Source organism: Bufo gargarizans, chromosome 2, assembly GCF_014858855.1.
Source record: "Bufo gargarizans isolate SCDJY-AF-19 chromosome 2, ASM1485885v1, whole genome shotgun sequence".
Classification (NCBI taxonomy): domain Eukaryota; kingdom Metazoa; phylum Chordata; class Amphibia; order Anura; family Bufonidae; genus Bufo; species Bufo gargarizans.
In genome coordinates, this window is record NC_058081.1 from 504,446,419 (window position 1) to 504,472,686 (window position 26,268).

The following is a 26,268-nucleotide window of genomic DNA, read 5'->3' on the forward strand; positions in this document are numbered from 1 at the left end:
TTAATCAAAATGTAACGATTTTTTTGCAAAAAAATGACATTTTTCACTTTCAGCTGTGAAATTTTGCAAAAAAAACGACATCCATATATAAATTTTTCGCTAAATTTATAGTTCTACATGTCTTTGATAAAAAAAAAATGTTTGGGCAAAAAAAAAATGGTTTGGGTAAAAGTTATAGCATTTACAAACTATGGTACAAAAATGTGAATTTCCGCTTTTTGAAACGGCTCTGATTTTCTGAGCACCTGTCATGTTTCCTGAGGTTCTACAATGCCCAGACAGTATAACTACCCCACAAATGACCCCATTTCGGAAAGTAGACACCCTAAGGTATTCGCTGATGGGCATAGTGAGTTCATAGAACTTTTTATTTTTTGTCACAAGTTAGCGGAAAATGATAATGATTTTTTTTTTTTTTTTTTTTCTTACAAAGTCTCATATTGCACTAACTTGCGACAAAAAATAAAAAATTCTAGGAACTCACCATGCCCCTCACAGAATACCTTGGGGTGTCTTCTTTCCAAAATGGGGTCACTTGTGGGGTAGTTATACTGCCCTGGCAATTTAGGGGCCCAAATGTGTGAGAAGAACTTTGCAATCAAAATGTGTAAGAAATGACCGGTGAAATCCGAAAGGTGCACTTTGGAATATGCGCCCCTTTGCCCACCTTGGCAGCAAAAAAGTGTCACACATGTGGTATCGCCGTACTCAGGAGAAGTTGGGGAATGTGTTTTGGGGTGTCATTTTACATATACCCATGCTGGGTGAGAAAAATATCTTGGTCAAATGCCAACTTTGTATAAAAAAATGGGAAAAGGGGGTATATGGGTATATGTAAAATGACACCCCAAAACACATTCCCCAACTTCTCCTGAGTACGGCGATACCACATGTGTGACACTTTTTTGATGCCAAGGTGGGCAAAGGGGCGCATATTCCAAAGTGCACCTTTCGGATTTTGCAGGGCATTTTTTACACATTTTGATTGCAAGGTACTTCTCACACATTTGGGCCCCTAAATTGCCAGGACAGTATAACTACGCCACAAGTGACCCCATTTTGGAAAGAAGACACCCCAAGGTATTCCGTGAGGGGCACTGCGAGTTCCTAGAATTTTTTATTTTTTGTCACAAGTTAGCGGAAAATGATGATTTTTTTTTTTTCTCTTTTTTCCTTACAAAGTCTCATATTCCACTAACTTGCGACAAAAAATAAAAAATTCTAGGAACTCGCCATGCCCCTCACGGAATACCTTGGGGTGTCTTCTTTCCAAAATGGGGTCACTTGTGGCGTAGTTATACTGCCCTGGCAATTTAGGGGCCCATATGTGTGAGAAGTACTTTGCAATCAAAATCTGTAAAAAATGACCGGTGAAATCCGAAAGGTGCACTTTGGAATATGCGCCCCTTTGCCCACCTTGGCATCAAAAAAGTGTCACACATGTGGTATCGCCGTACTCAGGAGAAGTTGGGGAATGTGTTTTGGGGTGTCATTTTACATATACCCATGCTGGGTGAGAGAAATATCTTGGCAAACGACAACTTTTCCCATTTTTTTATACAAAGTTGGCATTTGACCAAGATATTTTTCTCACCCAGCATGGGTATATGTAAAATGACACCCCAAAACACATTCCCCAACTTCTCCTGAGTACGGCGATACCAGATGTGTCACACTTTTTTGCTGCCAAGGTGGGCAAAGGGGCGCATATTCCAAAGTGCACCTTTCGGATTTTGCAGGGCATTTTTTACACATTTTGATTGCAAGGTACTTCTCACACATTTGGGCCCCTAAATTGCCAGGACAGTATAACTACGCCACAAGTGACCCCATTTTGGAAAGAAGACACCCTAAGGTATTCCGTGAGGGGCACTGCGAGTTCCTAGAATTTTTTTTTTTTGTCACAAGTTAGCGGAAAATGATGATGTTTTTTTTTTGTTTTTTTTTTCTTACAAAGTCTCATATTCCACTAACTTGCGACAAAAAATAAAAAATTCTAGGAACTCACCATGCCCCTCACAGAACACCTTGGGGTGTCTTCTTTCCAAAATGGGGTCACTTGTGGGGTAGTTATACTGCCCTGGCAATTTAGGGGCCCATATGTGTGAGAAGTACTTTGCAATCAAAATGTGTAAAAAATGGCCTGCAAAATCCGAAAGGTGCACTTTGGAATATGTGCCCCTTTGCCCACCTTGGCATCAAAAAAGTGTCACACATCTGGTATCGCCGTACTCAGGAGAAGTTGGGGAATGTGTTTTGGGGTGCCATTTTACATATACCCATGCTGGGTGAGAGAAATATGTTGGCAAAAGACAACTTTTCCCATTTTTTTATACAAAGTTGGCATTTGACCAAGATATTTATCTCACCCAGCATGGGTATATGTAAAATGACACCCCAAAACACATTCCCCAACTTCTTCTGAGTACGGCGATACCAGATGTGTCACACTTTTTTGCAGCCTAGATGCGCAAAGGTGCCCAAATTCCTTTTAGGAGGGCATTTTTAGACATTTGGATCCCAGACTTCTTCTCACGCTTTAGGGCCCCTAAAAAGCCAGGGCAGTATAAATACCCCACATGTGACCCCACTTTGGAAAGAAGACACCCCAAGGTATCCAATGAGGGGCCTGGCAATTTCATAGAAATTTTTTTTTTTCCGCATAAGTTAGCGGAAATTGATTTTTTTTTGTTTTTTCTCACAAAGTCTCACTTTCCGCTAACTTAGGACAAAAATTTCAATCTTTCATGGACTCAATATGCCCCTCAGCAAATACCTTGGGGTGTCTTCTTTCCAAAATGGGGTCATTTGTGGGGTGTTTGTACTGCCCTGGCATTTGAGGGTCTCCGCAATCATTACATGTATGGCCAGCATTAGGAGTTTCTGCTATTCTCCTTATATTGAGCATACAGGTAATGAGATTTTTTTTTCCGTTCAGCCTCTGGGCTGAAAGAAAAAAATGAACGGCACAGATTTCTTCATTCGCATCGATCAATGTGGATGAAAAAATCTCTGCCAAAAAAAAAAAATGGAGGGGAAAGGCGTCTGCCAGGACATAGGAGCTCCGCCCTACATCCATACCCACTTAGCTCGTATGCCCTGGCAAACCAGATTTCTCCATTCGCATCAATCGATGTGGATGAATAAATCATTGCCGGGATTTTTTTTTTTATATATATATATATATATACAAAGTGCTTGCCAAAGCATAGGAACGCCGCCTCCTCCTCAGCTCGTATGCCTCGGCAAACGTATCTGTCACTGCAGAGGAGAAAATCCCGTCTTGCAGCGCCGCATACACCGACTTGCGTGTAATCTGACAGCAGCGCAATGCTTCTGTCAGAATGCACATCGGTGCTGCAGCTAGTAGATCGGTTGGTCCACCTGGAAGGTAAAAAGACAAAAAAAAAAAATAATAAGAAAAAACCAGGCCACAACGCAATAATTTTATTAACTTTGGAACAGAACATGTAACTTTAACTTTTGGAACTAAACGTTAACCTGTTTGCTTACCAGTTTTTTTTTTTTTTTTTTTTTTTTTTTTTTTACCTTTATAGAACAAAACTCTCCTTCCCCATGGGTCAATGTGCAAAGCGCAAATCTCCCAAAGATGTGGCGAAGTGCGTTATGCACTTTGTCCCATGTGAAAGGAGACGTTTGCAGCAGCTGTGAGTGAATGGGCCCTAATAGCCCTGTGTGCCTATCCTGGTGAGATGTGATCCCTATGCTAGGTGTACCTGTGTGTGGTACTTTCGGAAACACTCCCCTAAGCATAGGGCAGGGTGGTCGGGACAGTCAGGACAGAAATAGCGGGTGTCACGCCTTATTCCACTCCTGCTACAGACACGACATTTTTTTCGGGGTGGCGGTCGGTTTGAGGTACCAGCAACGACACTGGGGAAGTGTCGCTCGTGTAGACGGCTAATTAGACTGGTGGATGGGGCCACTGAACCTCCTGGATACAGGAGGTTCGCGATGATCTCTTCCTGAAATTTGAGGAAGGATCCAGTTCTCCCAGCCTTACTGTAGAGAACAAAACTATTGTACAGAGCCAATTGAATTAAATATACAGACACCTTCTTATACCAGCGTCTGGTGCGTCGGGAAACTAAATACGGAGCCAACATCTGGTCATTGAAGTCGACCCCTCCCATGTGGAGGTTATAGTCGTGGACTGAGAGGGGCTTTTCAATGACACGGGTTGCTCGCTCAATTTGTATTGTCGTGTCTGCGTGAATGGAGGAGAGCATGTAAACGTCACGCTTGTCTCTCCATTTCACCGCGAGCAGTTCTTCGTTACACAGTGCGGCCCTCTGCCCCCTTGCAAGACGGGTGCTAACGAGCCGTTGGGGGAAGCCCGCGCGACTAGTTCGCGCGGTACCACAGGCGCCAATCCGTTCTAGAAACAAATGCCTAAAGAGGGCCACACTTGTGTAGAAATTGTCCACATAAAGATGGTACCCCTTGCCGAATAAGGGTGACACCAAGTCCCAAACTGTCTTCCCACTGCTCCCCAGGTAGTCAGGGCAACCGACCGGCTCCAGGGTCTGATCTTTTCCCTCATAGACCCGAAATTTGTGGGTATAGCCTGTGGCCCTTTCACAGAGCTTATACAATTTGACCCCATACCGGGCGCGCTTGCTTGGGATGTATTGTTTGAAGCCAAGGCGCCCGGTAAAATGTATCAGGGACTCGTCTATGCAGATGTTTTGCTCAGGGGTATACAAATCTGCAAATTTCTGGTTGAAATGGTCTATGAGGGGCCGAATTTTGTGGAGCCGGTCAAAAGCAGGGTGGCCCCTGGGACGGGAGGCGGTGTTGTCGCTAAAGTGCAGGAAACGCAGGATGACCTCAAATCGTGTCCTGGACATAGCAGCAGAGAACATGGGCATGTGATGAATCGGGTTCGTGGACCAATATGACCGCAATTCATGCTTTTTTGTCAGGCCCATGTTGAGGAGGAGGCCCAGAAAAGTTTTAAATTCGGAAACTTGGACTGGTTTCCACCGGAAAGGCTGGGCATAAAAGCTTTCCGGGTTAGCGGTGATAAATTGTGTGGCATACCTGTTTGTCTCTGCCACGACTAAGTCTAAAAGCTCCGCAGTCAAGAACAGCTCAAAAAATCCCAGGGCCGAATCGATCTGAGCTGTCTCAACCCGAACTCCAGACTGGGCGGTGAAAGGGAAAACTACGGGTGCGGCTGAAGTTGGGGACTGCCAATCAGGGTTTGCCAGCACCTCTGGGATTCTAGGGGCTCTACGGGCACGTCTTTGCGGTGGCTGCGACGGGGTCACTACTGCACGTGCCACCGTACCAGCTTCAACTGCCCTTCTGGTGCTCGCTACTTCACCAGGTTGTACGGCAGTGCTGGTACTAGGTCCAGGAAGGGCTGGGCTGCTGGTGTATGCCTCACTACGTAATCCGACAGCACCAGCCCCACTCTGCTGCTCTTGAAGCGGATCCTGCGCAACCTGTGGTCTAGCGACACGGGGCCGGGTACGCCTGGTGGTATCAGGGACCTCAACCTCATCGTCCGAACTTTGGGTCAGAGAGCCACTGCTTTCTACAGGTTCGTATTCTGACCCGCTGGATTCATCAGATGAGGGTTCCCACTCCTCATCCGACTGGGTCAGAAGCCTGTAGGCCTCTTCAGAAGAATACCCCCTGTTAGACATGTGGGCAACAAAATTTCGGGGTATTCCCTGAGACTACCCAAGAAAAAAAAAGCAAGCCTGTCTTACAAATGGGAGGCTAGCGAAGTACCGGAGGCTGCTGCGGTTGATAAAAAATATCAAAACTGATTTTTTTTATCGCCGCAGTGCGTGTAAAGTGAATGTGCAGCAATCAAAAAAAATAAAAAATTTTTGTCACTGCGGTGGGGCGGGCGTGGGTGTACGCACGTGTGGGCGACCGATCAGGCCTGATCGGGCAAACACTGCGTTTTGGGTGGAGGGCGAACTAAAGTGACACTAGTACAATTATAGATCTGACCGTGATCAGTTTTGATCACTTCCAGATACTATAAAAGTACAAATGCTGATTAGCGATACGCTAATCAGCGAATAACGGACTGCGGTGCGGTGGGCTGGGCGCTAACCGATCCCTAAACTACCTAACCAAGGGGCCTAAACTATACCTAAAACCTAACGGTCAATACCAGTGAAAAAAAAAAAGTGACAGTTTGCACTGATCACTTTTTTCCTTTCACTAGTGATTGACAGGGGGGGATAAAAGGGGTGATCAAAGGGTTAATTGGGGTGATCTGGGGGCTAAGTGTGGTGTGGTGGGTACTCACAGTAATGATGTGCTCCTCTGCTCCTCTGCTGGAACCAACCGACCAAAAGAAGGAGCAGAGGAGCACAGCAGCCATATAACCCCATCATATTTACTAATATGTGGGGTTAAATGGCTGCTGATTGGTTTTTTTGAAAATCAGCAGCCTGCCAGCCAATGATCGTGGCCGGCAGGCTGCTGACGAAATACTCTGCAGTGAAATGCCGGCCCGCGATGCGCATGCGCGGGCCGGCTGTGACGTAATCTCGCGTCTCGCGAGAGGACGCGCCGATGCGTCCAGGAGGAACTAATCAACCACCTCCCGGACGCATCGGTGCGTACAGCGGTCGGGAGGTGGTTAATGTCCTCTGTCCCTTTCCACTGCTCGCTTCAAAGACCGTTGCTAGGACTTGTCTGTCTTCCTTTTATTATAAACAGAAGACAGAGGGGGTTCAGAGTGAGCAGGCGTGTCTCTCAGTAATCCAATCTGATTGGCTGGCAGGGAGCTGCTGGCTACAGCAAGTGTGTATGGGAAGTGAGGGAAAGCAGTTTTGGCCTCAAAGAACTGGCAGAGGAGCCATCTTGAGAAGGTCCTCATATTGTAAATGTTTAACTGCTTCACGACCGCCCATAGACTATAGCCGTCCTTGGGCTGGTCGTTTATCTCTGAATGGACATTCTGGAACGTCCATTCAGAGATGGCAGCTGCATGCTAATCGTGCAGCTGCCGAGTGGGGGGCCTGCTGTCAGTAACAGCAGGGCACCCCAGAGAGAAGGCAGGGCCGAGCGTTGTGTATACAGATCAGGAAGCGATATGCCGCTTCCTGTCCCGGCGGTCCTGCGAGTGCAGGAGCTGATGATGGGTCTTCCACAGACCACGATCAGCCCTGCACTGAGGCTGTACAGTGCAGTATTATGCTGTACAGCCTCTCTGAGGGGTGTATGTCCCCTGTAACTGGGGTTACCAGGTCAGTCCCTGTTATAGGAGAAATCAATAGTGAAAAAATAAAAAAGTGAAGTTAAATGTACCCCAGAGGTCTTGTATGACCTTATAGGGGACGCAAAGTGTAAAATAAATTAATAAATAAAATAAAAAATAAATGTGTTTTATAAAAAAAATAAAAATAAGGTTTCACATGTAAAAAAAAAATCCCCAATTAAATAATTTACAAAAATTTAAAAAATTGAAACAAATTGAAATATTTGGTATTACCGTGTCCGTGACAACCGGCTCTGTAAACATATAACATGATCCACCCCGTCCGATACACACCATAAAAAAAACTATAAAAACTGTGTCAAAAAAGCACAGTCACTTTACATCACATAAAATGCAACACCAAGTGATCAAAAAGGCATATGTCTCATAAAATTATACTAATAAAACAGTCACCTAATCCTGCAAAAAATTAGCCCCTTTATAAGAAAATTGCTCAAAAAATAAAAGAACTATAGTCCTCAGAACATGGAGACATTAAAACATAATTTTTCTTGTTTCAAAAATGCTATTGGGTTAAAGTGAAATAAATAAAAAAAGTATACATATTAGGTATCGCCGCATCCATAACAACCAGCTCTATAAAAATATCACATGAGCTAACCTCTCAGGTGAACACTGCAAAAAAAAAAATAAACTGTGCCAAAAAAGCCATTTTTTGTCATCTTTCATCACTAAAATTGCAACACCAAGCGATCAAAAAGGCGTATGCCCCCAAAAATAGTACCAATCAAACCATCACCTCAAATGAGATCCTAACTGGGACAATCGGTCAAAAAAAAAAAAGCTCTCAGACAATGGAGACACAAAAATATGATTTTGTTTTTGCTTCAAAACTGCTATTATGTTAAAGGGAAATAAAAAAAAAAGTATACATATTAGGTATTGCCGAATCCATACCAACCTGCTCTATAAAGATATCACAAGAACTAACCCCTCAGGTGAACACCGTAAAAAAATAAAAACAGTGACAAAAAAGTTATTTTTTTGTCACCTAACATCATATAAAGTGCAACACCAAGCGATCAAAAAGGCGTATGCCCCTAAAAAATAGTACCAAATTGTCACATCATCCCGCAAAAAATTAGACCCTAACTAAGACAATCGGTCAAAAAATACAAAAGCTATGGCTCTCAGACTGTGGAGACACTAAAACATCTTTTTTTTGTTTCAAAAATGCTATTATTGTGTAAAACTTAAATAAATAGGAAAAAGTATGGATATTAGGTATGGCCATGTCCGTAACGATCTGCTCTATAAATATGTCACATGACCTACTTTTTGGGAGTTTCTACTGTAAGGGTGCATCAGGGGGGCTTCAAATGGGACATCTAAAACCAGTTCAGCAAAATCTGCCTTCCAAAAACCATATGGCGTTCCTTTTCTTCTGTGCCCTGCCATGTGCCCTGCCATGTGCCCTTACATCAGTTTATGACCATATGTGGGGTGATTATGTAAACCACAGAATCAGGGTAATAAATATTACGTTTTGTTTGGCTGTTAACCCTAGATGTGTTAAAGAAATATATGGATTAAAATGGAAAATCTGCCAAAAAAGTGAAATTTAGAAATTTAATCTCCATTTTCCTTTAATTCTTGTGGAATACCTAAAGGGTTAACAACGTTTGTAAAATCAGTTTTAAGGAACTTGAGGGGTGTAGTTTTTACAATGGGTTCATTTATGGGGGATTTCCACTATGTAAGCCACACAAAGAGACTTCAGAACTGAAAGTTGACTGGAAATTTTCTTAAAAATTTAAAAAATTGCTTCTAAAATTCTAAACCTTCTAGCATCTTAACAAAATAAAATTACATTACCAAAATGATGCCAACATAAATTAGACATATGGGGAATGTTAATTAAAGAGTATTTTATGAGGCATCACTATCTGTCTTAAAATCAGAGAAATTCAAATTTTTTAAAATTTTTGTTAACTTTTGGATTTTTTATAAATAAAGGTAAAACATATTGACTCAAATTTACCATAAACATGAAGTACAATGTGTCACGATAAAACAATCTCTAAATGGCTTGGATAAGTAAAAGCTTTCTAAAGTTATTACTACATAAAGTGAACATGTCAGATTTGCTAAATTAGGCTCTGTCAGGAAGGGGGTAAATGGCCCGGTCTGGAAGTGGCTAAACAGCCCTAACTAAGGGAAAAACTCAAGGAAATGTGAAGTGGTATGTGAAGAAACTGAGGCTGGGTTCAGACCTGAGCGTTTTAGGGTCCATTCACACGTCCTGTTTTTTTTCATCCTGAAAAACGGTCCGTTTTTTGCGGATCCGTTGTTCCTGAAAATGTTTCCGTATGTCATCCGTTTTTTGCGGATCCATTGACTTTGTATTGTACCAGGATCCGATTTTTCAGGACAAGAATAGAACATGTTTTATATTTAAACGGACATGCGGAACGGAACAACGGAAACGGACAGCACACATTGTGCTGTCCGATTTTTTCCAGGACCCATTGAAAATGAATGGGTCCAGATCTGGTCCTGATCTGTTCCTGAAAAAACGGAACAGATCAGGAAAGAAAAAACGGACGTGTGAATGGACCCTTACAGCGTGTTCCTACGCGCTGTAAAACGCTCAACAGGCAAGAACCAATGATTCCCTACGGGAATGGTTCTCACCTGAGCGTTTTACAGCGCGTAAGTTCGCGCTGTAAAACGCCTGACGCCCCAAGAAGTACAGGAGCTTCTTTGGGGCATCTTGTTGTGCGTTCCCGTACATAGACTTCAGCGGGAACGCGCGATAATGGGTGAACTGTCTCTGTATGCGCGATTGCAAACGCCCTTACAATCGCGCATACAGAGCGTACGTTCAAATACGCTCAGGTCTGAACCTAGCGTCAAGCTTTCTTTATGCATAATGCTGCTGCAGCAGTAACATATGCTAAAATCTATTTTTTGATGAAAACATGACAGTAAGATAAGAATTGAGCTATAATGAGTGTTTATAAGGTCAGAGATAAGGAGTTGTCGGCTGAGCTGTCTGACAGAACAGAATAAAAATTTAGATCCTGCTACTAGATAAACGCAAGGCTGTACAGAGACAGGGGTTAAATTTTAATAAATTAAATAGAAAAAAATATTTTTGCTTAAAATGAGTACAATTCAATAAGAAACAAAATACTCCTGATGGTACATAGCTTTTAAACTTCTCTGGTAAAATGAAACCCTGGCTCTGATTGGTTGCTATGGGGAACAAGAACAGTTCACACTGCTGATTTTAAAAAAAACAGGCTCAAAGACATCAGTAGAGAATCCAAGCGTGGTTTTTTTCAACACGTTTTTCACATGGTTTTTGTGCAGTCCTTGACATGTTTTTTATGTGGGTTTTTTACGTGCTTTTTTAAAAATCGTGTGTGTTTACTTCGATATAAAGCTGCCATTGCGTCTCAAGGTTTTTGGCGCAATTCTGCGACAAAAAACGCATGGAAAATGCACAAAAAACACATGGACTTTCGTGAAGCTGTTGTTTGATGCTTCCTATTTATTTTAATATGAGATTCAGCACATATTCTGCCCCAAAATAGGGCATGCAACTTATTTTTTCTAGGTGGAAAAAAAGCAAGTGCTGTTTTCTATTGAAATGAATAGGAGGCTGTTTTGAGGCTTTTTTTTTTTCTAGCTGATTTTGAGGCATAAAAGCGCCGGATTAAGAGCATCATGGGCCTGGTGCTGAGGATTTTGCTGGGCCTTTTTATGGAAATATATACATAATATATAAAATCAAAACGCAAAGCATTTGTATTAAGACAAATGAAAAGATTTACCACCGACTGGTCCATCCAGACACCGACTGTGGTACGATCCATCCAGACACCGACTGTGGTATGATCCATCCAGACACCGACTGTGGTACGATCCATCCAGACAACGACTGTGGTACGATCCATCCAGAGACCGACTGTGGTACGATCCATCCAGACACCGACTGTGGTACGATCCATCCAGACACCGACTGTGGTACGATCCATCCAGACACCGACTGTGGTACGGTAGACTACCATCATTATACAATGATCCAGTCACAGTGTCTGGGACAGTATAACTCCAAGGGCGAGTTTTCCGTGCGGGTGCGATGCGCGAGTTGAACGCATTGCACCCGCACTGAATCCTGACCCATTCATTTCTATGGGGCTGTTCACATGAGCTGTGATTTTCACGCATCACTTGTGCGTTGAGTGAAAATCGCAGCATGCTCTATATTGTGTGATTTTCACGCGACGCAGGCCCCATAGAAGTGAATGGGGTGCGTGAAAATCGCATAGCATCCGCAAGCAAGTGTGGATGCAGTGCGATTTTCACTCATGGTTGCTAGGTGACAGTCTATTCACTGTATTATTTACCCTTATAACATGGTTATAAAGGAAAATAATAGCATTCTGAATACAGAATGCATAGTATAATAGTGCTGGAGGGGTTAAAAATAAATAAAAAAGTTAACTCACCTTCTCCTCTTGATCGCGTAGTTCCCGGTCTCTTTACTTCTTGAATGATGAGCTGTGGGCTAAAGGATGCCAAACATGTGCGATGGGTACCAAACGTGCGTGATTTTTCTCACGTGAGTGCAAAACGCATTACAATGTTTTGCACTCGCGCAGAAAAATCGCGCATTTTCCAGCAATGCACCCGCCTCTTATCCGGGCCAAAAATATGACGCCCGTTTGAATAAGGCCCAAAGGTTTTCAAAGGTTGCTTAACCCAAATAGAAGTGTTCTAGAGCAGTAAAATGTAGAATGAATATGACATCATTGGTGAAAGGGCAGTTTGTGTGTGAAAAATGCAACCAAAAATCATGAACACTAATTTTGGCAAGGATTTGTGACTAACTGGCTACTAAAATAGACTGGACAAACTCAATTTTGAATACCCTAGGTTGTCTAATTATGCAAATGGTATGCCATCAGGCAAGGTATTCTCATTCCTGGGCTGCCATACAGTCTGAAAGACAACAAAGGCCCAGTTGGCCAATCTGGCAACTTTTAATGTGTAAAAACTGAAATGGGCAAGCCCTATATCTGAACTTGTATGTTTGTGAGATGAAAGCTCTTTTTCTCATGAACAAAATAATATATAATAAGTGTGGGTGCACTTCATATGACAAAATCTCCTTACTTTTCAGGGTTGTAAACCTCCATTCATAAAAAAAAATTGGCATCTTGGCAGCTGCACGCTTGACTTTTCTCAGTTCATGGGCAGTTATTTTGCGCCTTGGTTTTTCCACACGCTTCTTGCGACCCTGTTGACTATTTTGAATGAAACGCTTGATTGTTCGATGATCACGCTTCAGAAGCTTTGCAATTTTAAGAGTGCTGCATCCCTCTGCAAGATATCTCACTATTTTTGACTTTTCTGAGCACGTCAAGTCCTTCTTTTGACCCATTTTGCCAAAGGAAAGGAAGTTGCCTAATAATTATGCACACCTGATATAGGGTGTTGATGTCATTAGACCACACGCCTTCTCATTACAGAGATGCACATCACCTAATATGCTTAATTGGTAGTAGGCTTTCGAGCATATACAGCTTGGAGTAAGACAACATGCATAAAGAGGATGATGTGGTCAAAATACTCATTTGCCTAATAATTCTGCACTCCCTGTATATATATATATATATATACACACACTACATGCAGAATTATTAGGCAAATTAGTATTTTGACCACATCATCCTCTTTATGCATGTTGTCTTACTCCAAGCTGTATAGGCTCGAAAGCCTACTACCAATTAAGCATATTAGGTGATGTGCATCTCTGTAATGAGAAAGGGTGTGGTCTAATGACATCAACACCCTATATCAGGTGTGCATAATTATTAGGCAACTTCCTTTCCTTTGGCAAAATGGGTCAAAAGAAGGACTTGACATGCTCAGAAAAGTCAAAAATAGTGAGATATCTTGCAGAGGGATGCAGCACTCTTAAAATTGCAAAGCTTCTGAAGCGTGATCATCGAACAATCAAGCGTTTCATTCAAAATAGTCAACAGGGTCGCAAGAAGCGTGTGGAAAAACCAAGGCGCAAAATAACTGCCCATGAACTGAGAAAAGTCAAGCGTGCAGCTGCCAAGATGCCATTTGCCACCAGTTTGGCCATATTTCAGAGCTGCAACATCACTGGAGTGCCCAAAAGCACAAGGTGTGCAATACTCAGAGACATGGCCAAGGTAAGAAAGGCTGAAAGACGACCACCACTGAACAAGACACACAAGCTGAAACGTCAAGACTGGGCCAAGAAATATCTCAAGACTGATTTTTCTAAGGTTTTATGGACTGATGAAATGAGAGTGAGTCTTGATGGGCCAGATGGCTGGATTGGTAAAGGGCAGAGAGCTCCAGTCCGACTCAGACACCAGCAAGGTGGAGGTGGAGTACTGGTTTGGGCTGGTATCATCAAAGATGAGCTTGTGGGGCCTTTTTGGGTTGAGGATGGAGTCAAGCTCAACTCCCAGTCCTACTGCCAGTTTCTGGAAGACACCTTCTTCAAGCAGTGGTACAGGAAGAAGTCTGCAAGGTAAGAAAAACATGATTTTCATGCAGGACAATGCTCCATCACACGCGTCCAAGTACTCCACAACGTGGCTGGCAAGAAAGGGTATAAAAGAAGAAAATCTAATGACATGGCCTCCTTGTTCACCTGATCTGAACCCCATTGAGAACCTGTGGTTAGAGTTGAGCGAACACCTGGATGTTCGGGTTCGAGAAGTTCGGCCGAACATCCCGGAAATGTTCGGGTTCGGGATCCGAACCCGATCCGAACTTCGTCCCGAACCCGAACCCCATTGAAGTCAATGGGGACCCGAACTTTTCGGCACTAAAAAGGCTGTAAAACAGCCCAGGAAAGAGCTAGAGGGCTGCAAAAGGCAGCAACATGTAGGTAAATCCCCTGCAAACAAATGTGGATAGGGAAATGAATTAAATTAAAAATTAAATAAATAAAAATTAACCAAAATCAATTGGAGAGAGGTTCCATAGCAGAGAATCTGGCTTCCCGTCACCCACCACTGGAACAGTCCATTCTCAGATATTTAGGCCCCGGCACCCAGGCAGAGGAGAGAGGTCCCGTAACAGAGAATCTGTCTTCATGTCAGCAGAGAATTAGTCTGCATGTCATAGCAGAGAATGAGGCTTCACGTCAGCCACCACTGCAACAGTCCATTGGCATATATTTAGGCCCAGCACCCAGGCAGAGGAGGGAGGTCCCGTAACAGAGAATCTGTCTTCATGTCAGCAGAGAATTAGTCTGCATGTCATAGCAGAGAATGAGGCTTCACGTCAGCCACCACTGCAACAGTCCATTGGCATATATTTAGGCCCAGCACACACACAGGCAGAGGAGAGAGGTCCCGTAACAGACAATCTGGCTTCATGTCAGCAGAGAATTAGTCTGCATGTCATAGCAGAGAATGAGGCTTCACGTCACCCACCACTGCAACAGTCCATTGGCATATATTTAGGCCCAGCACCCAGGCAGAGGAGGGAGGTCCCGTAACAGAGAATCTGTCTTCATGTCAGCAGAGAATTAGTCTGCATGTCATAGCAGAGAATGAGGCTTCACGTCAGCCACCACTGCAACAGTCCATTGGCATATATTTAGGCCCAGCACACACACAGGCAGAGGAGAGAGGTCCCGTAACAGAGGATCTGGCTTCATGTCAGCAGAGAATCAGTCTGCATGTCATAGCAGAGAATCAGGCTTCACGTCAGCCACCACTGCAACAGTCCATTGGCATATATTTAGGCCTAGCACACAGGCAGAGGAGAGAGGTCCCGTAACAGACAATCTGGCTTCATGTCAGCAGAGAATCAGTCTGCATGTCATAGCAGAGAATGAGGCTTCACGTCAGCCACCACTGCAACAGTCCATTGTCATAAATTTAGGCCCAGCACCCAGGCAGAGGAGAGAGGTCCCGTAACAGACAATCTGGCTTCATGTCAGCAGAGAATCAGTCTGCATGTCATAGCAGAGAATCAGGCTTCATGTCAGCCACCACTGCAACAGTCCATTGGCATATATTTAGGCCTAGCACACAGGCAGAGGAGAGGTTCATTCAACTTTGGGTAGCATCGCAATATAATGGTAAAATGAAAATAAAAATAGGATTGAATGAGGAAGTGCCCTGGAGTCCAATAATATATGGTTATGGGGAGGTAGTTAATGTCTAATCTGGACAAGGGACGGACAGGTCCTGTGGGATCCATGCCTGGTTCATTTTTATGAACGTCAGCTTGTCCACATTGGCTGTAGACAGGCGGCTGCGTTTGTCTGTAATGACGCCCCCTGCCGTGCTGAATACACGTTCAGACAAAACGCTGGCTGCCGGGCAGGCCAGCACCTCCAAGGCATAAAAGGCTAGCTCTGGCCACGTGGACAATTTAGAGACCCAGAAGTTGAATGGGGCCGAACCATCAGTCAGTACGTGGAGGGGTGTGCACACGTACTGTTCCACCATGTTAGTGAAATGTTGCCTCCTGCTAACACGTTGCGTATCAGGTGGTGGTGCAGTTAGCTGTGGCGTGTTGACAAAAGTTTTCCACATCTCTGCCATGCTAACCCTGCCCTCAGAGGAGCTGGCCGTGACACAGCTGCCTTGGCGACCTCTTGCTCCTCCTCTGCCTTGGCCTTGGGCTTCCACTTGTTCCCCTGTGACATTTGGGAATGCTCTCAGTAGCGCGTCTACCAACGTGCGCTTGTACTCGCGCATCTTCCTATCACGCTCCAGTGCAGGAAGTAAGGTGGGCACATTGTCTTTGTAGCGTGGATCCAGCAGGGTGGCAACCCAGTAGTCCGCACAGGTTAAAATGTGGGCAACTCTGCTGTCGTTGCGCAGGCACTGCAGCATGTAGTCGCTCATGTGTGCCAGGCTGCCCAGGGATAAGGACAAGCTGTCCTCTGTGGGAGGCGTATCGTCATCGTCCTGCCTTTCCCCCCAGCCACGCACCAGTGATGGACCCGAGCTGCGTTGGGTGCCACCCCGCTGTGACCATGCTTCATCCTCATCCTCCTCCACCTCCTCCTCATCCTCGTCCTCCTCGTCCTCCAGTAGTGGGCCCTGGCTGGCCACATTTGTACCTGGCCTCTGCTGTTGCCAAAAACCTCCCTCTGAGTCACTTCGAAGAGACTGGCCTGAAAGTGCTAAAAATGACCCCTCTTCCTCCTCCTCCTCCTCCTCCTCCTGGGCCACCTCCTCTTCCATCATCGCCCTAAGTGTTTTCTCAAGGAGACATAGAAGTGGTATTGTAACGCTGATAACGGTGTCATCGCCACTGGCCATGTTGGTGGAGTACTCGAAACAGCGCAACAGGGCACACAGGTCTCGCATGGAGGCCCAGTCATTGGTGGTGAAGTGGTGCTGTTCTGTAGTGCGACTGACCCGTGCGTGCTGCAGCTGAAACTCCACTATGGCCTGCTGCTGCTCGCACAGTCTGTCCAGCATGTGCAAGGTGGAGTTCCACCTGGTGGGCACGTCGCATATGAGGCGGTGAGCGGGAAGGCCGAAGTTACGCTGTAGCGCAGACAGGCGAGCAGCAGCAGGATGTGAACGCCGGAAGCGCGAACAGACGGCCCGCACTTTATGCAGCAGCTCTGACATGTCGGGGTAGTTGTGAATGAACTTCTGCACCACCAAATTCAGCACATGCGCCAAGCAAGGGATGTGCGTCAAATTGGCTAGTCCCAGAGCTGCAACGAGATTTCGCCCATTATCACACACCACCAGGCCGGGCTTGAGGCTCACCGGCAGCAACCACTCGTCGGTCTGTTGTTCTATACCCCGCCACAACTCCTGTGCGGTGTGGGGCCTGTCCCCCAAACATATGAGTTTCAGAATGGCCTGCTGACGTTTACCCCGGGCTGTGCTGAAGTTGGTGGTGAAGGTGTGTGGCTGACTGGATGAGCAGGTGGAAGAAGAGGAGGAGGAAGCCGAGAAGGAGGAGGTGGCAACAGGAGGCAAAGAATGTTGCCCTGCGATCCTTGGCGGCGGAAGGACGTGCGCCAAACAGCTCTCCGCCTGGGGCCCAGCTGCCACTACATTTACCCAGTGTGCAGTTAGGGAGATATAGCGTCCCTGGCCGTGCTTACTGGTCCACGTATCTGTGGTTAGGTGGACCTTGCCACAGATGGCGTTGCGCAGTGCACACTTGATTTTATCGGATACTTGGTTGTGCAGGGAAGGCACGGCTCTCTTGGAGAAGTAGTGCCGGCTGGGAACAACATACTGTGGGACAGCAAGCGACATGAGCTGTTTGAAGCTGTCTGTGTCCACCAGCCTAAATGACAGCATTTCATAGGCCAGTAGTTTAGAAATGCTGGCATTCAGGGCCAGGGATCGAGGGTGGCTAGGTGGGAATTTACGCTTTCTATCAAATGTTTGTGAGATGGAGAGCTGAACGCTGGCGTGTGACATGGTTGAGACGCTTGGTGACGGAGGTGGTGGTGGTGGTGTTGGTGGTACATCCCCTGTTTGCTGGGCGGCAGGTGCCAACGTTCCTCCAGAGGCGGAGGAAGAGGCCGAGGCGGCAGCAGCAGCAGAATAGGCCGAGGCGGCAGCAGCAGAAGAGGTAGCAGGGGGAGCCTGAGTGACTTCCTTGGTTTTAAGGTGTTTACTCCACTGCAGTTCATGCTTTGCATGCAGGTGCCTGGTCATGCAGGTTGTGCTCAGGTTCAGAACGTTAATGCCTCGCTTCAGGCTCTGATGGCACAGCGTGCAAACCACTCGGGTCTTGTCGTCAGCACATTGTTTGAAGAAGTGCCATGCCAGGGAACTCCTTGAAGCTGCCTTTGGGGTGCTCGGTCCCAGATGGCGGCGGTCAGTAGCAGGCGGAGTCTCTTGGCGGCGGGTGTTCTGCTTTTGCCCACTGCTCCCTCTTTTGCTACGCTGTTGGCTCGGTCTCACCACTGCCTCTTCCTCCGAACTGTGAAAGTCAGTGGCACGACCTTCATTCCATGTGGGGTCTAGGACCTCATCGTCCCCTGCATCGTCTTCCACCCAGTCTTGATCCCTGACCTCCTGTTCAGTCTGCACACTGCAGAAAGACGCAGCAGTTGGCACCTGTGTTTCGTCATCATCAGAGACATGCTGAGGTGGTATTCCCATGTCCTCATCATCAGGAAACATAAGTGGTTGTGCGTCAGTGCATTCTATGTCTTTCACCGCTGGGGAAGGGCTAGGTGGATGCCCTTGGGAAACCCTGCCAGCGGAGTCTTCAAACAGCATAAGAGACTGCTGCATAACTTGAGGCTGAGACAGTTTCCCTGGTATGCATGGGGGTGATGTGACAGACTGATGGGGTTGGTTTTCAGGCGCCATCTGTGCGCTTTCTGCAGAAGACTGGGTGGGAGATAATGTGAACGTGCTGGATCCACTGTCGGCCACCCAATTGACTAATGCCTGTACCTGCTCAGGCCTTACCATCCTTAGAACGGCATTGGGCCCCACCATATATCGCTGTAAATTCTGGCGGCTACTGGGACCTGAGGTAGTTGGTACACTAGGACGTGTGGATGTGGCAGAACGGCCACGTCCTCTCCCAGCACCAGAGGGTCCACTAACACCACCACGACCATGTCCACGTCCGCGTCCCTTACTAGATGTTTTTCTCATTGTTATGGTTCACCACAACAACAAATATATTATTTGGCCCAATGTATTGTATTCAAATTCAGCGGGATATAAATTTGAGGCCTAGTATTTAGGCGCTGGGTGACCGGTATGGATTTAGTGACAGAATTAGACTTGGAAATGCACAGAAGCGTGTGTGTGAAGTTATTCTGAATGACCCTATGTGCACCTTCAATATGATCTACCCTTTTAGGGATAGATTTCAAATAGCTCTGATATAGCAGAAACGACTAAATTATGAAATTGCTAAATTGGGAATTGTATTTCAACCCAGAACAAAAAATGTGCTTTGACGGACACTAAATAACTTTCCCAGCCACAACAGGACAGCGGTAACGAGAGATTTAGCGGGATATAAATTTGAGGCCTAGTATTTAGGCGCTGGGTGACAGGTATGGGTTTAGTGCCAGAATTAGACTTGGAAATACACAGTAGCGGGTGTGTGTGAAGTTATTCTGAATGACCCAATGTGCACCTTGAATATTATATACCCTTTTAGGGATAGATTTCAAATAGCTCTGATATAGCAGAAACCACTAAATTATGAAATTGCTAAATTGGGAATTGTATTTCAACCCAGAACAAGAAATGTGCTTGAACGGACACTAAATAACTCGCCCAGCTACAGCACTAGGGACAGATTTAGCTGGATATAAATTTGAGGCCTAGTATTTAGGCGCTGGGTGACCGGTATGGATTTAGTGACAGAATTAGACTTGGAAATGCACAGAAGCGTGTGTGTGAAGTTATTCTGAATGACCCTATGTGCACCTTGAATATTATATACCCTTTTAGGGATAGATTTCAAATAGCTCTGATATAGCAGAAACCACTAAATTATGAAATTGCTAAATTGGGAATTGTATTTCAACCCAGAACAAGAAATGTGCTTGAACGGACACTAAATAACTCGCCCAGCTACAGCACTAAGGACAGATTTAGCGGGATATAAATTTGAGGCCTAGTATTTAGGCGCTGGGTGACAGGTATGGGTTTAGTGCCAGAATTAGACTTGGAAATACACAGTAGCGGGTGTGTGTGAAGTTATTCTGAATGACCCAATGTGCACCTTGAATATTATATACCCTTTTAGGGATAGATTTCAAATAGCTCTGATATAGCAGAAACCACTAAATTATGAAATTGCTAAATTGGGAATTGTATTTCAACCCAGAACAAGAAATGTGCTTGAACGGACACTAAATAACTCGCCCAGCTACAGCACTAAGGACAGATTTAGCGGGATATAAATTTGAGGCCTAGTATTTAGGCGCTGGGTGACAGGTATGGGTTTAGTGCCAGAATTAGACTTGGAAATACACAGTAGCGGGTGTGTGTGAAGTTATTCTGAATGACCCAATGTGCACCTTGAATATTATATACCCTTTTAGGGATAGATTTCAAATAGCTCTGATATAGCAGAAACCACTAAATTATGAAATTGCTAAATTGGGAATTGTATTTCAACCCAGAACAAGAAATGTGCTTGAACGGACACTAAATAACTCGCCCAGCTACAGCACTAAGGACAGATTTAGCGGGATATAAATTTGAGGCCTAGTATTTAGGCGCTGGGTGACAGGTATGGGTTTAGTGCCAGAATTAGACTTGGAAATACACAGTAGCGGGTGTGTGTGAAGTTATTCTGAATGACCCAATGTGCACCTTGAATATTATATACCCTTTTAGGGATAGATTTCAAATAGCTCTGATATAGCAGAAACCACTAAATTATGAAATTGCTAAATTGGGAATTGTATTTCAACCCAGAACAAGAAATGTGCTTGAACGGACACTAAATAACTCGCCCAGCTACAGCACTAAGGACAGATTTAGCGGGATATAAATTTGAGGCCTAGTATTTAGGCGCTGGGTGACAGGTATGGGTTTAGTGCCAGAATTAGACTTGGAAATACACAGTAGCGGGTGTGTGTGAAGTTATTCTGAATGACCCAATGTGCACCTTGAATATTATATACCCTTTTAGGGATAGATTTCAAATAGCTCTGATATAGCAGAAACCACTAAATTATGAAATTGCTAAATTGGGAATTGTATTTCAACCCAGAACAAGAAATGTGCTTGAACGGACACTAAATAACTCGCCCAGCTACAGCACTAAGGACAGATTTAGCGGGATATAAATTTGAGGCCTAGTATTTAGGCGCTGGGTGACAGGTATGGGTTTAGTGCCAGAATTAGACTTGGAAATACACAGTAGCGGGTGTGTGTGAAGTTATTCTGAATGACCCAATGTGCACCTTGAATATTATATACCCTTTTAGGGATAGATTTCAAATAGCTCTGATATAGCAGAAACCACTAAATTATGAAATTGCTAAATTGGGAATTGTATTTCAACCCAGAACAAGAAATGTGCTTGAACGGACACTAAATAACTCGCCCAGCTACAGCACTAAGGACAGATTTAGCGGGATATAAATTTGAGGCCTAGTATTTAGGCGCTGGGTGACAGGTATGGGTTTAGTGCCAGAATTAGACTTGGAAATACACAGTAGCGGGTGTGTGTGAAGTTATTCTGAATGACCCAATGTGCACCTTGAATATTATATACCCTTTTAGGGATAGATTTCAAATAGCTCTGATATAGCAGAAACCACTAAATTATGAAATTGCTAAATTGGGAATTGTATTTCAACCCAGAACAAGAAATGTGCTTGAACGGACACTAAATAACTCGCCCAGCTACAGCACTAGGGACAGATTTAGCTGGATATAAATTTGAGGCCTAGTATTTAGGCGCTGCGTGACAGGTATGGGTTTAGTGACAGAATTAGACTTGGAAATACACAGTAGCGGGTGTGTGTGAAGTTATTCTGAATGACCCAATGTGCACCTTGAATATTATATACCCTTTTAGGGATAGATTTCAAATAGCTCTGATATAGCAGAAACCACTAAATTATGAAATTGCTAAATTGGGAATTGTATTTCAACCCAGAACAAGAAATGTGCTTGAACGGACACTAAATAACTCGCCCAGCTACAGCACTAGGGACAGATTTAGCTGGATATAAATTTGAGGCCTAGTATTTAGGCGCTGGGTGACCGGTATGGATTTAGTGACAGAATTAGACTGGGATATGGCCAAAAAATAAACAGACTATTGCTGGTTAAATGCACTTGGTGTGACAGCTTCACCCTGATGTAGGCTTTAGCCAAAAAACAACCACACCATTGAGGGTTAAATGCACTTGGTGACAGGCGCAGCTTGCCCCTGATTTAGTATATGGCCAAAAAATGAACAGACTATTGCTGGTTAAATGCACTTGGTGTGACAGCTTCACCCTGATGTAGGCTTTAGCCAAAAAACAACCACACCATTGAGGGTTAAATGCACTTGGTGACAGGCGCAGCTTGCCCCTGATTTTGTATATGGCCAAAAAATGAACAGACTATTGCTGGTTAAATGCACTTGGTGTGACAGCTTCACCCTGATGTAGGCTTTAGCCAAAAAACAACCACACCATTGAGGGTTAAATGCACTTGGTCGCAGCTTGTGCTGGCGCACCACAAGACACAAAATGGCCGCCGATCACCCCAGAAAAATGTGACTGACAAACGGTCTGTGCAGCCTAAAAACAGTGAGCAATTGAGGATCAGCAGCTCAATGATCCACAGCTGCAGATCGATCAGTTAATCAAGTCCTTTGGAGGAGTTAATCTGCCTAATCTCGCCCTACTGTCGCAGCCGCAACCTCTCCCTACGCTAATCAGAGCAGAGTGACGGGCGGCGCTATGTGACTCCAGCTTAAATAGAGGCTGGGTCACATGGTGCTCTGGCCAATCACAGCCATGCCAATAGTAGGCATGGCTGTGATGGCCTCTTGGGGCAAGTAGTATGACGCTTGTTGATTGGCTGCTTTGCAGCCTTTCAAAAAGCGCCAAGAAAGCGTCACAAAAGCGCGAAGAAAGCGACGAACACCGAACCCGAACCCGGACTTTTACGAAAATGTCCGGGTTCGGGTCCGTGTCACGGACACCCCAAAATTCGGTACGAACCCGAACTATACAGTTCGAGTTCGCTCATCCCTACCTGTGGTCCATCATCAAATGTGAGATTTACAAGGAGGGAAAACAGTACACCTCTCTGAACAGTGTCTGGGAGGCTGTGGTTGCTGCTGCACGCAATGTTGATGGTGAACAGATCAAAACACTGACAGAATCCATGGATAGCAGGCTTTTGAGTGTCCTTGCAAAGAAAGGTGGCTATATTGGTCACTGATTTGTTTTTGTTTTGTTTTTGAATGTCAGAAATGTATATTTGTGAATGTTGAGATGTTATATTGGTTTCACTGGTAAAAATAAATAATTGAAATGGGTATATATTTGTTTTTTTTAAGTTGCCTAATAATTATGTACAGTAATAGTCACCTGCACACACAGATATCCCCCTAAAATAGCTAAAACTAAAAACAAACTAAAAACTACTTCCAAAAATATTCAGCTTTGATATTAATGAGTTTTTTGGGTTCATTGAGAACATGGTTGTTGTTCAATAATAAAATTAATCCTTAAAAATACAACTTGCCTAATAATTCTGCACTCCCTGTATATATATACACAGCATATACTGAATCTCCAAATAAAAGCCAACTGCACTCAGTGTCTTAATTACATATATATTTTATCGATACCATTAAAGTATTTTGTTCCTGCAACTACCCCTTCATTTGGCGTCTATCTTGGCAACGTGGAGGGGGACCACGGGAGGGGGACCCTGAGGGTGGGGGCACCCTCAGGGCACTATAGTGTCAGGAAAACCGCTTTGTTTTCCTGACACTATAGTGATCATTTAACATGAAGATTACTGTTTTCTAGCTGCTGTGGACAACAGCAGCTAGAAACAGTAATTTTCATAGAGCTGTGTTATGATTTATGGAGACAGCACTCAGCATGCTTAGACAGTCAGATAGAAGGCTGAGAGCTGTGTCTAAATAACATAACACATTAAAGGGATACTGTCACCAGGTTTCACCCCTGTCAGCTAAAAATATGCTGATGTTCAGGGCGTCTTCACGATTCCTAATGTGGGCTCATAAATGTCATCTGTGGGCTTATTTAGCTAAAAAACAGCTTTTACTAACCTGTCAGTCAAACAAATAAGGTGCCCAAGGGGATGTTAATGGATGCAAGGTGCCGTCTGCACCCGCCGCCGTTCGTGCCCAGCGCCGCCTTTCCAGACTTCTGCGCCGCCTCCTAATCCTCTGTGCCGCCTCTCGCCCTCCTCCTCCTGCTGTAAGATCTCGCGCATACAGGGGTTGAGCGAAGTGCCGGCGCATGAACACTTCGCTGTAAGAAGCCAAATGGAGAAGTCCGCACGGCGCATCAGGCAGAGCCCTGTGCGCAAAATCTTACAGCAGAAGGAGGGGGGAGGGAGGGAGGGCGAGAGGCGGCACAGAGGATTAGGAGGCGGCGCAGAAGTCCGGAAAGGCGGCGCTGGGCACGAACGGACAGACAGACAGATGACATTTATAAGCCCACATTAGGAATCGTGAAGACACCCTGAACATCAGCATATGTTTAGCTGAGGGGTGAAACCTGGTGACAGAATCCCTTTAAAGAAATTACTGTTTCTAGCTGCTGTGGACTGTGGACTGTGGACTAGCAGCTAGAAACAGTAATTTATTTATGTGTTATGTTATTTAGACTGAGCTCAGTCTCAGCATGCTTAGCCAGTCAGTAATTTTCATAGTGTTGTTATGATTTATGGACACAGCTCTCAGCATGCTTAGCCAGCCTTCTATCTGGCTGTGCTTCTTGAGAGTCACAGTCCACAGGCTGTTTCTGAGCCTGCTGAGAGCTGTGTCCATAAATCATAACAGCACTATGATTGCCCTGATACACTCATCTAGTTGACTAGTTGGAAGGGAGGGCATCTCATACCTGCTGCAGCCTGCCTCCAGAAGCTCCTGCTGCTGCCTGCTGTCTCCGTGTGGTGTGGGCTGTGGCCGAGCGCTGTGGGCCGTCACCGTCCGTGTGCTGGCCTGGTCGAAACTGCTGTGGTGCAGGAGGGATAATCGCGGGCACACTGAGTTCATATCTGGCGGGCCGGCATTATTTACAGGAACCGCACCAGCTGCTCTGTCAGAGCAGCTGGTGCTGTTCCTGTAATACCGCGGCCCGCCGGATATGAACTCAGTGCGCCCGCTGTTATCCCTCCTGCACCATGCGAATATCCGATGCGCTGTGTACAAATCTAAGAGGACTTTTAGCGCCGCTCCCGACGGCCTTTTGGCTGGCACGGATGGGCCTATTTTATGGTAGGGGCCTGGAGCTGCAGCTCCATCAGCCCCTACGTTAATCCGGCCCTGCAACCACTGGCATCTTGGGGCCCACTTTGGGCAAACTGGTTCTTTGGGACACCAATACAGTTGAAGGCAATGGTAGAGCATGGAGATGGCTCCCTGCGTTACCATTTGCTATTTTGTAGGCCGCAGTCCATTTTACACCCGTGGCCTACAGGATGCTGGACAACGCACAGGATATCAGCCTTCCAGTGCAGGTGGTACAATGATGGTACGACTTCTTGGCATTGTGGTGCCTGCATGTGGATGCTAGAATAAGGTGAGTACAAGTTTTATTATTTTATAGAGAGAAGGATAGAGCATTAAGAGGGGGCACAAAACAGTATTATTGGCCTAGTTTCACACTTGTGGCAAGAGATTCAACAGGCTGTTCTGGCAGAGAATAGCCTGCCAGAGCTCTCTAGACCCTACATTGGTACCGTGCAGTGTTTTCTATCCGGGTAATTCTCGGCATACTGTATGTGAGGAATATGGATTAATATTTACTGTCAGCCATGTCCTCACACCCCCATTTGCTGACAGATAGCAGAGGTAGTGAACTCCACAGGAGGGCCCTGCTTCAAAGCCCCAGACCTGATTGTCATTTGAGTCACCTTTTGGCATGTTCATCGGTGTACATGCAAAATAAGTTCCCACCCCCCAGCCATCTGATTGTCAGCTGGCATGGAAGAAAGCCCAAGGGGTCCAGGCTTCAAGGAGCCCCCATGTGGAAAAGGTCACACCTCAATCAACCAGGTTGGAGGCAAGCTAAATCCTGCAGGAAAACCTCCCAGCAGGAGGTATCAGCTCTTGCCAGGATCAAGTATACCTTCCAGACATGTTGGCACCTACATTTCATAAGGAATTATGAATCGCCCAGCTATCGCAGGCACAAACCAGATACATATTTGTGTCCCGGTGGCCACGATGTACGTGCCCATGGGCTTTATTTGATGGGGGCATGCCAGGGAAAGGAGATATCCATATCTCCCCACAGAAACCTAATACCGGTACCATGTTTGGACTCTAGTTGTAGCCGGAACCCAGGCGGATCAATTGGG